We start from the raw sequence: 12,719 nt of genomic DNA, 5'->3' as shown, positions 1-12,719 counted from the left end.
CTCCTTTCACAGGTCACTCCCGCCCTTGGCTCCACCCCCCCAATGGGCGTGGTCAGTGCCACAGAAGGACTATCTCACTACACAAGATCTTGCTTATCTAGCTTTCTTATATAGTCCAGGACTACCTGCTCAAAGATGGTGCTGCTCACAGTAATCTATAACACTTAACAATCAAGGCAAACCACCCCCACAGACATACCCACTCATCAATCTAATCTGAGCAGTTCCTCAATTGAAGCTTTCCTCTCAGAGGACTCTAGACCATGCCAAGTGATAAAATTAACTAGGATGGAACTAAATACAGAAAAGACAGCTTTCCATCTAAAACTGGAAACAAGATGAATATGTTCATATTCATTAGTTTCATACCACATGTTACTGGAAGTTTTTTTTTGTTTGTTTGTTTGTTTGTTTGTTTTTTTAGTTTTTTATGTGTACGGGTGTCTATCTGGCCGTGTATCTGTGTACTACATGCATGCCTGGTGACAGTGGAAGTCAGAAGTTGGCACTAGGGTTACAGGTTGTCTGTGAGCCACTACGTGAGTGCTGGGAATTGAACCCTGCTAATAGCTGCTGATCCATCTTTCCAGTCCCAATTACAAGAAGCCTTAAACAGAGCAATCAGGCAAGTGAAATAAAGGGAATCCAAATTGGAATAGAATAAGTCATACTATCTGGTTGCAGAAAGCACAATCTTATATGGTGAGAATTACAAAGACTCTTCAAACTGAAAAATAAATTCTGTGACTTGCAAAATCAACATACAAAAATCAGCAGCATTGCTTTATACCAATACCAAATTATCTAAAAAAGAAAGGGCAATCCCATTTCTATCAGCCACACACACAAAAGTAATAAACATGAAATAAACTTAATCAAGGGAGGGAAATAGCTTTATAATGAAAATAATTTTTAAAAACATGGTAAAAGAAACAGAAAAGGACACAAAGAAATCCCATATTAATGAATTGGCTAAATCAACATTGTTTGTCAAATTTTATTAAAATATAATGACATCATTTACCTCCATTACTCTCTTCTCTCTAGCTCTTCCCAGCCTACCTGTCCCCTGCTCCCTCTCAAATTAGTGGTCTCTTTTACCTTAATTATTATTGTTAAACACATATATGTGAATAAATGTAATGCCCGTGCTACCATCTGTTCCACGAATCAGCGAAGGCCTAGAGATTGAAATAAAGACAAGACAGCGGGTATTTCGTTCAAAGGCAAAGTCGGAACGCCAAATGCCGAATGCCGTTTATTGAGGGGAAAGAACGGGCTTAAATACCGACTTACAGCACAGTGGAAAATTACAGGAATTTTAGGCTTAGTTACTCCCTATGAGGTGTGTGTTGTCACAAGGTGTGTGTTGTCATGAGGTGTGTGTCATCAAAACTGGAAGAGTACCAACAAAAGCCTTGGGGCAAGGAGTTCTGGCCAACAGCATCAGGCTTGCTCAAGGCACCTCGGGGGTCCATGCAGGAGCCTACAGGTCCCTCTTTCTTTTAATATAAACTAACACCTGCCTAAGGTGGCAGAGGACATCAGCATAATTTCTTACCCATCATCGGAGAGGTCACCCAGGCCCGTAACCTTCCTGTCTTAGGTTGGATATTTGCCCCTCTGCCTTACTGGTCACTGGTGAATAGTTTGTCATGCACACGTGAGCAGAGGCATTTTCTCTTGAGCCAAATCAGTATCTGTCTTGTTAGAAAGTTGGCCTGGCCCTGTCTAATGCTGTGGCAAAGTAGCACCAAGTGCAAGGGCTACAAACCCCAATGTTCTGCCCACAAGTTGAAGTCCTTGTAAAAGGCCTTCTGCATTGGCAAGTGGCACTCAGGTTTCATAGATGTTAATGATCTGCATGGCTAAGGCATGTGTATAACTTAAAAACTGATCACTGCAGGATTTCTGGAGAAAAATGATGCTTTAACACAGATATGTGTGAAAGACAGAGAAAAAGAAGCCATATGAGCTTCTCACAAAAAATTCAAGTGTTCATATAGCAGGCTAGTTTGTAAATTTAGTTTAAAAATGTCAATTTGTACTAGATAATCAAGTGTGTTTTGGGTGGCTAAGGCTTAAGCCAAATCACCTGCTATTTGATCCACTGTGCTTGCAGTATTTACAGATTGGGAAAGGGCTATGGTAGAAACTGTTGCTTCAGTAGCAGAGGTGGCACTGGCAGCCGTGATCCCAAAATTTCATTTCCTCTCTGCTGCACACCTGGGGTGCATGGCCCACGACAGCTGTTACTCCATATGTCCAGAAGCTAACCAGTCGGCAGACCTGCTGAGAACAATTGAAACTTTCTCCAAAATTAGTAGCATTGGTAACTAAAAGAATGGAACCAGAATACAGTGCCTGGGATGAAGGTGAAATTCTTGTCCTTTGGATCAAAGTGTAATTTTATAGCTTCTTGATCCAAACTATAATTAGTGGTCAGGAAAAAAAGGCCACATATGGCTACTCAGACCCACAGGCATCAGGATGGATAGATGCTTGAAGACCCATCGGACCTTCTTTCTGGCTGTTACAATCACCGCCCCTCCACATATGACGAATCAGGCACTCAGGCTCCCAAACAGGGTTATCTGCATCTTGTGGAAAGACACAAACTGACCCTCGGGCCCATTAGAACTGGGTTGGGGCTGCACCATTTTCCAGTAGTGACATTCTTCCACATAACTGAGCCATAGTCAGATGACCGAGGGCGCCAATGCCTGTCGGCCGCAGATCGAGCAGCACCATCAATAGGTAAAAAAAAATTAAAATGTATAGGACAAGAGAAAGGTGATCATGAGGAGACCCTGTAAACTCCCGCTTTTTTGTTTTATGAAGATAGGCTTTAATTGTGCGATGTGTACTCTCCACCATGGCCTGACTCTGAGGATTATAAGGCATGCCTGTCTTATGTGAGATTAAAAAAAATGCAAAAAGAATTAAAACCCTGACTAGTATAAGCAGGGCCATTATTAGTTTTTAATTGTCTGGGCATTCCCATAAAAGCAAAAGATTGTAAACAATGGCTCTTGACATCCTTAAGCCTTTCTCCAGTATGAGCAGAGGCAAATATGAGATGAGAATGGGTATCCACAGATACATGAACAAATTGTACTCGGCCAAAGGAAGGAACATGGGTAATATCCATCTGCCAGATATCATTAGGTGTGACACCACAGGGGTTAACTCCAAGGTGTGGAACAGGTAAGAACTCTGCACATAGGGGACAATTCTTAACTATATTTATAGCGTGGTCTCTAGTAATTTTAAAATGGAATTTAAGTGACCCTGCATTAAGGTGGAAGGTTGTATGAGCTTTGCAGGCTGCTTCATAACCAGACTCTTTCATCATCATGATGGCACTATCTGTTTTAGTATTAAAATCAGCAATGGAATTTCCTTCACTCAAAGGGCCGGGCAAATCAGAATGCGCTTGGAGATGTTCTACAAAAATTGGATGAGAGCGCCTCCATAGTAGGCTTTGTATGTCTAGTAAAAGTTCTTGTACACGAGAGACTAGAGCTATATAAGCAGTAGTTTCTAAGGGAGCCAATATATGAAATCTTTTGAGGACTGATACCAGAATATAACAGTTGATGACCCAGGTATTGATAGGGAAATTCTTGTTGCACCTTTTCTGGGGCTATTCTTAAGCCAGCTAGTTGAAGATTATGTTGCAGTTCCCCAAAAGCATCATTCACTTCCTTAGGATCTGGGCTGGCTAAAAGAATATCACCCATATAATATATAATATACAGGGATTGAAATTTCTAATGGGGTCAATGGCCAATGATACATAAATTTGACAAATAGTGGGACCATTGGCCATTCCTTGAGGCAACACCACCCATTGATATATCTTATAAGGCTCTTTAAAATTAATAGAAGGAATGCTAAATGCAAATCGCTCACTATCCTGATGATGCAAAGGAATGCTAAAAAACAAACAAAAAAACAAACAAACAAACAAGGCCAGCGCAGCTGTGCCAGAGCCGCAAGGAGCCCGGCTGCCCGACTTCTCCCCCCTCGCCTCGAAGTTGTTCCAACAATCTGTTAAAACATGGTGGATTACTATGAAGTTCTGGGCGTGCAGAGACATGCCTCACCTGAGGACATTAAAAAGATGTATCAGAAACAGGCACTTAAATGGCATCCGGACAAAAAATCCTGAAAACAAAGAAGAGGCAGAGCGGAAGTTCAAACAAGTAGCTGAGGCATATGAGGTGTTATCACATGCAAAAAAATGGGACATCTATGACAAATACGGCAAAGAAGAATTAAATGGTGGTGGAGGAGGAGGTGGAAGTCATTTTGATAGTCCGTTTGAATTTGGCTTCACATTCTGGAATCCAGATGATGTCTTCAGGGAATTTTTTGGTGGGAGGGACCCTTTTTCATTTGACTTCTTTGACCCATTTGATGACATTTTTGGGGAACAGAAGGGGTTCCCGAGGAAATAGAAGCCATGGTGCAGGCTCGTTTTTCTCTGCCTTCAGTGGATTTCCTTCTTTTGGAGGTGGATTTCCTGCTTTTGATACAGGATTCCCTTCGTTCGGGTCACTAGGGCACGGGGGTCTCACTTCGTTCTCTTCAGCATCATTTGGTGGCAGTGGAATGGGCAACTTCAAATCAATGTCAACTTCAACTAAGATAATGGCAAAAAAAATCACTACAAAGAGAATTGTGGAGAATGGTCAAAAAAGAGTAGAAGTTGAAGAAGATGGACAGTTAAAGTCCTTGATGATAAATGGTAAGGAATACCTGCTATGCTTGGATAACAATTAATTCAACGCCACATTTCACAGAAATGTTAAACATAACAAGCACCATTTGAGGAATAACAGGAACTTTTTTTTTTTTTTTTTTTTTTTTGAAGATTTCAAACGAACTCGACTTTCTGTGTAACTGTACCTAATCTAAAGCATTTATAAAACAGCTCATCGGAGCCCCTATTTGTCATATAGACTTTAGAGTTTGTTGTTGGGAACACAAAATATGACCATTTTTTGTCTTTAAAATTGTTGTATCTCTGTATGCACTTTGCTTTAAACAAAACAAAACGTAATCCGAGGTGAGCCCTGTGACTCTTGAGTAGTGTTAGGATGAGATTGTTCTTTAACACCAGCATGGATCTGCTTCCCATTGTGTTGAAATGTGAGTGAGTAGTGTCAGCCTGCTGTGAAGTTAACATTGCCAGATGAACCTTCTTCAGAAATACTTCAATTTTATTTTCAGTATTTAGTAATGAAAGCTATTACTGCATCAATGGTAATATATTTCTGGTATAGTGTAAATTAAGGATGTTTTCTAGTTGTGCATGGATGCTGGCAAATCCGTCAGTTCTGACGATTGTTTAAATATGTAATGTTAAGCTTAGGTTTAAAAAAAGCTGGTAATTTGGGTCTTTGTCATTTGCTTTTTAAAAAAAGAGAAAATAAATGCGAATGTGTTTGGTGCATTTTTTCATGAAAAAAACAAACAAACAAAACAATCTTTTAGGTCTATAACTAAAAAATGATAGTCTTGAAGAATACCTACAGGGGAAGGTAAGCCAGGTTGTGTTGCTCCCATAATTTGCATGCGATCATTAACAGCTCGGAGATCTTGTAGGAGTCTCCATTTTCTAGATTTATTTTTTATAACAAAGATTGGAGTATTCCATGGGGAAGTTGAAGGAACAATATATCCTGCTTCTAATTGTTCCTTTACAAGTTGATGTGCAGCCTGTAATTTCTCAATAGATATGGGCCATTGCTCCAGCCATACTGGGTTATCAGTTTTCCAGATATTGGGAATGGGAACAGGCTGCACAGCAATAGCCCCTAAGGAAAATTTCCAAGCTCAGAGCGATCTCCGGCTCTTTTGGTAATTAAATTTTTAGATGCATCAGACTGAGGGTCATCTTGGAGGAATTCACCCAGTCCTCTTCCTTGTACATAACCTTGGTCAGCCAGGATATTTTTTAACAGGCTCAGTAGTAAGGACAGCTCCCACAGCCTGAAGCACATCTCTCCTCCAAAGATTAACAGGGATATGACTTAACACAAAAGGCTGAAAAAGTCCTGCATGCCCTTCATCATCTGACCATTTAAGACAGTGAGTACTACATTCTGGAGCCACAGAAGTTCCTTTTGAAATATCCTGGTTGTCCACACCCAAAGCAAGTCTTTGGCCTGGATCCTCCATTGTTTCCACCTCTTTTCATAACTGAAGCTATAACCTGGCCCATAATGTGATGACCATCTATGTCCCGACATATGTGTATATAGTCATTAAGACCTTTGGCCTTATGGGATGTAGATCCTCTTTACAATACTTGTTTGCATTTTTGAATGCCAATCATTTAACTATGGGCATGGCATTTTCAACATCACCAAAAATGCGACCAGCCAGCTGTAGGAGGCGGTCTGCAACTTCTGAATAGGGCTCAGACGGTCCCTGCAATACCTTAGATAGTTGATCTCCTGCAGCCTTATTAGGCAGGGCTTTCCAAGCCCTAGTAGCAACAAAAGCATTTTGCGCATAGACCGCTGGGTCAAAAAGAATTTGAGCTGCAATGGTAGCACATTGACCTCCACTTGTAGCGCTCGTGAGCATATCTAAATTCCTATCAGGAAATCCACCAGTAGCATTACTTTGCCCGGTTTCCTTTTAAAATTTTTGAAATTCGCCTCTCCAGAGCAAATAGTCACTCCTACTCAGCATGGCTCTACAGAGCTGCATCCAATCACTAGGGGTGTAATTTAACGCTGCGAAAGACTCAAAAATTGAGTAAAAGGAGCATGAGGCCCATAAGCAATGACAGCCTCTTTAAGCTGTTTTATATCCTTAAAATTATTGGGCTGTGGTTCTCTAACCCTGTTATCCTGAGGAGCCACTGTCTCAATCACTGGAAACATCTGTCTTTCCTTTTCTAACACTTCTACCTTGGTCATTAAATCTTTGGCCTCTTCCTCTAACCCTCGAGGTTAGAGGTTCTAAAGAAATCAGAATCACAAAAGGAGTTGTGCCCTGGCAGATAGCATATGTGCTCATCAGCTTCAGTATCCTCCTCATCAGTTATGGTAGGACTATCATTATCTAGTTGGGATCCCTCTTGTTCCCTGACAGATTTCACAGACTCTAAATCTTGTACTTCCTCAAAAATCCTATTCATCTTTGCCAACTGTTCTTTTACTTTAAAATTGTTGCTCAAGAGCGCACTTTTAACTAGATGCCAAAGGAAAAGGGTGGCAATAGGGAAAGTATCAGGCCCCTCTTCTTTATAAGCCTTTTGGAGGTCTCCTTTTACTTGTTCCCAATCGAGAATGTTAAAGCCTCCAGACTGCATAAACCAGGGGCTATGTTCCTCTAATATATCAAAAAATTCTTTAGCAGTCTTGGTTTTAACCCTGGTGCCCTGCATTTTCAATAGGGCCACTAATTGCCCACTGAGCTTTTCCTTACAGTTATTGGCACCCATCCTTCAATACACCCTCATTCACTTACTTTTGCCGGCTGGCCTTCGAGGGCGATCTCTTAGGTGATCCTTTCTTTCCCGCTTGTAGTGCCCACGCTACCATCTGTTCCACGAATCGGGCGAAGGCTTAGAGATTGAAATAAAGACAAGACAACAGGTCATTCATTCAAAGGCAAAGTTGGAATGCCAAATGCCGAATGCCATTTATTGAGGGGAAAGAACTGGCTTAAATACGACTTACAGCATAGTGGAAAATTACAGGAATTTTAGGCTTAGCTTCTCCATACGAGGTGTGTGTTGTCACGAGGTGTGTGTCATCAAAACCAGAAGAGTAACAACAAAAGCCTTGGGGCAAGGAGTTCTGGCCAACAGCTTCAGGCTTGCTCAAGGCACCTCGGGGGTCAATGCAGGGACCTACAAATAAATACATAAATACAACCTAAGGCCCTTTAGTGTGTTTGTGTGTGTATGGATTTAGGGCTGACCCCTAGGTACTAGAAAACCATTTAGAGGGTTCATCCCTCTAATTTTCTATTTCCCCACAGTCATTTGTTGCCTATAGCTATTCATCTAAAGTCAAGCCCTGTGAGATTTCCCCCACCCATGTTGGCGTGTCAACTGCTGTTGTCATTGTTCAGGTATTGTTTAAGCAGCCAGCCACATTGGTGAGATTTAGAAAGTTCAGGTTCCTTATCCTATCTAGAAGCCACAGACTTAAAATAGAATTACTGGTCCTTTAGCTTTTACCATATTTTCTTCCCCTCTTCTGAAGTGTTCCTTGAACCTTAAGTATGGGTGTTGTGTTGTAGATGTAGCTATCAGGTCTGGGCAACTGATAATCTTTTCTTCTCATCACTTTGACCAACTGTGGCTTTCTTCAGAGTTTACCGTTGGCTGAAAAAAATCTTTGATGAGGGATGAGAGCTACACTTATCTGTAGATGTAAGGATCAGTATTTTAAAATCAATTAGAAATTATACCGGCTGAGGAAAGTGGCAGTAGTGTGTTCTCTAAAATCCGTGACATCACTGACAACAGGTGTTTGGCTGAGTTTACAGTACCAAGTATGGGTCCCCTCAATATTGTTAACATAGCTATACTATCCAAAATAATCTACAGATTTGAGCACAAACTCTTTAAAAATTATCAAAGTTTTCTTGGAAAAACAATTCTTGAATTCATATGAAACCAGTAAGAACCTTGAATAGCTAAAGCCATTTTGAATAAACAAAACAAAACATTCCATTATCCAACTTCAAAATATACTGCAAAACTATAATAATTTAAATAAAATTATGTATGTTCTGGGACTGTAGTTCAGTTGGGATAAAAGGTCTTTCCTAGCATGCATTAAGCCCTAGATTTGACATGTAGAACACATAAATGGAGCATGGTATCTCCATTTGTAATCCATTTTTTAATCTCAGTATTCATGAGGTGGAGACAGAAGGATCAGAAGTTCAAAATCATCATTGGCAACATAGGAAATTCAAGACTAGCTTAAATAGCACCAAGTTTCAAAAATTATGGTACTGTTATGAAAATGGGCATATAACTATCAAGGAAACAGAATAGAGACCTTAGAAGTAAATACACACATCTATAGCCAATTGATTTCTATATAAAATACTAAGAACATGAAGTAGAGATGCTATTTTTCCCACAAATAGTGTTGATAAAATTGTTACTCATTTGCCAAAAATGAAACCAGACTTCTTTCCCTCACCCATTACAAAAACCAACTCAGGTGCATTAAAGACCTACCTGTGAGGCTTGAAGATATGAAATCATGATCAAAACTATAGGGGAAATTATTAAAGATATAATAGGTGAAAAATTTTTTTGAGCACTCCAAGTTACAGGAAAGACAGGTAGAAGCAAAAGCAAGTGTGATTATATATAACTTAAATCATGTACTGGAGAGATGGCTCAGTGATTAAGACCGCTGGCTTCTCTTCAAGAGGACCTGTTTTGGTTACCAGCACCCACATGGCATCTTGCCACTGTTACTCCAGCTCAGGCCTCTTTGAAGGACATTGATGCATGTGATGCACAAACATACATGCAGCCACTAAAACACATAAAAATAAAAATAGAACAACAATTTTTATTTATTTATTCTGGTTCTTTTGAGACAGGGTTTCTCTGTGTAGCTTTGGAGCCTGTCCTGGAGCTTGCTCTGGAGCCCAGGCTGGTCTCCAACTCACAGAGGAAGTCCTTAGCCTTGGCTACTTCTGGAGGGTCAGGCACAAAGACCTTCCCAGACACCAAATGGAATGAGGAGGTAAGCAGAGATGGAAAGAAGCCAAAACCAAACACACAAACAAAATTAGAAGAAGAAAACAGCCATGGTCTGGCAGCCTTCTGTTGGATTACTAAGGTAGTAGTAAGAAACACAAGGCAGAAAGAGCCTGGAGTCTGACCTTCAACAGAGGAACCATGCTTGTTAGTACCAACAGTGAGGGGCAGTGTGTCTCCTGTGGGAAACTGAGGGATGAGCAAAAGTTAAAAGCTGCCTGAGCCCCCTGGTAAGAGTGGGATAAGGGGCTTAGAAATGAGCAAATTGTTGCAGCACATAGCCTGAAGCACTAGCCAGCACACTTTTCCTCCTGCAGCTTCTCTTTCCTGAAGCTGTTTGCCCAAGGCAAAACAGACTGTCCCAACAGATATTCCTGTTTAGAATGACCGAGTAAGGTTAACTGTAATCTTGTAGAAATCCTGTTTGGAGGCATTGTATCATTCCAAGACCTAAAACAGTATAAAAATGAGGCAGCATGATCATAGGTCCTTTCTTAGAGGCTTCCTGCTGAGGAGGGTAATCATCAAGAGGGGGTAGTTTAGGGCCCACTGAAGATGGTATCCTCTCATCACTTAGTAAAAGGAGAGCTGTAGCTTGATTAGCCGTGGTGCATCAGATGATTGTCATCCTGCGTTCCTGTAGAGACTTTTGGAAATAAATCCTTAGAGGGTTGTAAGCAGATTTTGTTACAGGGTAAAATGGAGATTTCCCAGGAAGGTGGATGAAGGGGTTGAGTAGGAAAGGTAGACAGAGTGAGACGGTCAGAGGAAGTGGGTATAGAGCTGATTCAAGGTAAAAGTAACCAGTCTCTTTATTACCAGGAGTGCAGAACCAAAATGAACTAGCAGAAACATCAGGGAGCTGCAGAGCACTGAAGCAAGGAAACAGAAGATAAAGGACTGACGGAAGGAATTGTAGCTAGTCTGTGGTGAAAGGGATGAAAGTCACTCGCAGGTAGTCTCTAGAGGCATCTAAAGGATCTTTATCTTTTCAGGTGTATCAGGGACAAAGGAAACAAATGGAGCTTTTGTAGGGTGAGAACCTTTTGGAAAGCTTACACAGAACATTTTGTTTGGGTATAGGGATTTCTGTAAGTAAAACACCTTTAAAATAGAGTAAATTCATTAAGTATGAGGATCATACATAGTAAAGACATGATCAAAGGGAGGAATCAGAGTGGGTGGGATCTACAAGTCCATACATAAGAGAGGACTTGTGGTTGAACTTTGTCTGATCCTTATGTATTTGGGCCCCATCTCAAACCACTTAGTCCCCCTTCCACAGGTAACCCTAACTGCCTTCAGGGATTTGGGGGCATCAGTCTCTCTTAATTGCTTCCAGCTGACAAAATGGGTGCTATATAAGAGGGCAGCAGTTACAGTGCCTCAGAGGAGGGCCCATCCAAGAGGCCACTATAAACCTCAACAAATGATAAAAAGTCCAGAACACAAGTCAGGAGGTAGTAATTGTACAGTCTTGTGGGGAACATTAAAAGTCAAAGTTAATGAGGAAAATTTTTACAACAAAATTAAAATGAATTGTGTTTAGTAAGGTGAAATGCAATTGTACAACTGGCTGGAGTATAGTGTGGTGCCTTCTAAGAGCTCCAGGTCTGTAGAAGACAGCCCCGTGAAAGGATGTAAGAAGAAGCCTTCGAATGATATTCTAGAACATATCCCAATAGGGACAGCCTGAGGTTTAAAAAGTTCAAGAAAAATGTAGAGTAGTGAGCTGCCAAGGGACTGTCAGTGAAGAGGAAGACAGTAAACAGTGGATGAAGAGCTGGGTAGTAGAAATCCCTGGGAAAAGGAAGAGTTGGATGTAGACTTGAAAGTGTTGCTCAAGAAGAAAGGTATCAGAGATGAGGCGTGCATAGACTAGGTGAGGTCAAAGACCTTGCAGAAAGAGATTGATAGAAAATTGAGCAAGACAGAAGCTTCATGGAATGGAAGTAGATGAGAACCCAATTTGGACAGTGGGATATTGCTGACTAGGAAAAGAAGGAAAAGTTATGAAAACATTACAGGTGGCTTTAAGCATTTGTTGTCCTCATCAGGAATCCACCCCCTTAAGAACTCACCTTCAGTGTGACTGAGTGAACCAACATGGCCTTTGGGCTGTGGTGCTCTGCTGAGGAACCTGAAGCAGAGCTCTAATAGCCAGGTCATGAACTGGAAGTCCTGTCAGATGGCAGCCTTTGCTTTTCTACTTCCATAGGCAAAATTTTCTATATCAAAGGGAATGCATTATGGTCTATCAAGTTGGAAGTTTAAACCCTTGAATCTTGTCCCCCAAATAGACCAAGTTGAATATCTTATTAGGTTGTTTTTTTTTATAATGAAGGCCATCTGGCCAAATTATCTCAAGTCAAATACTGGCAAGAATTTAGGAACTCTAAATGAACTTTGGACAGGAGGGGCAGCTTGTATGTCAGGAGCCATAATATGTAAGGGGCTAACTATCCTATTTTCTGTTAGACTTTCCATTCCTGTTGAGTACCATTGGTATGTAAGTACATTAGTGCTTTATTTGTTGAGGTCTTAACATTATGGTGTACATACTAAAGAGTTTTCCTTCTATTACTGTATTCAATCACATTATGGAATGGTGCTATTCTTATTCACATTTTATAAGTGTAACAACTGGAGTTTAGTAATAAAATTGCCCAAGGACACTTATCTGTTGTAGAATATTAGTTAAAGATATGTTACATTTGTTTATACTGTGGAACATTTGTTTAATGATGCAAAGATGTCTTGCATTCTTTTATGTTGTGTTTGTTTAACTCTGTGAAGCTGTGTTATTTTCCTGTGTAAAACACCTGATTGTCTAATAACAATATGAATGGCCAATAGCTAGACAGGAGAGGGATATGTGGGGCTTCTAGGCACAAAGAATAAACAGAAGGAAAAAAAGAGGGAGAAGTGATAGAAAAGGAGAAGAGAAGGATGCCAGGGG

At 40.6% G+C, this 12,719-nt stretch overlaps 1 pseudogene; it reads left to right on the top strand.

Annotated features, from left to right (window-relative positions):
• The first annotated feature begins 4,035 nt into the window (after positions 1-4,035).
• LOC127218305 (dnaJ homolog subfamily B member 6-like) lies at positions 4,036-4,788 on the top strand (annotated as a pseudogene).
• The last annotated feature ends 7,931 nt before the right edge of the window (positions 4,789-12,719 follow it).

Source organism: Phodopus roborovskii, unplaced genomic scaffold, assembly GCF_943737965.1.
Source record: "Phodopus roborovskii unplaced genomic scaffold, PHOROB, whole genome shotgun sequence".
Classification (NCBI taxonomy): Eukaryota; Metazoa; Chordata; class Mammalia; order Rodentia; family Cricetidae; genus Phodopus; species Phodopus roborovskii.
This window is presented reverse-complemented; position numbering and strand designations above follow the sequence as displayed.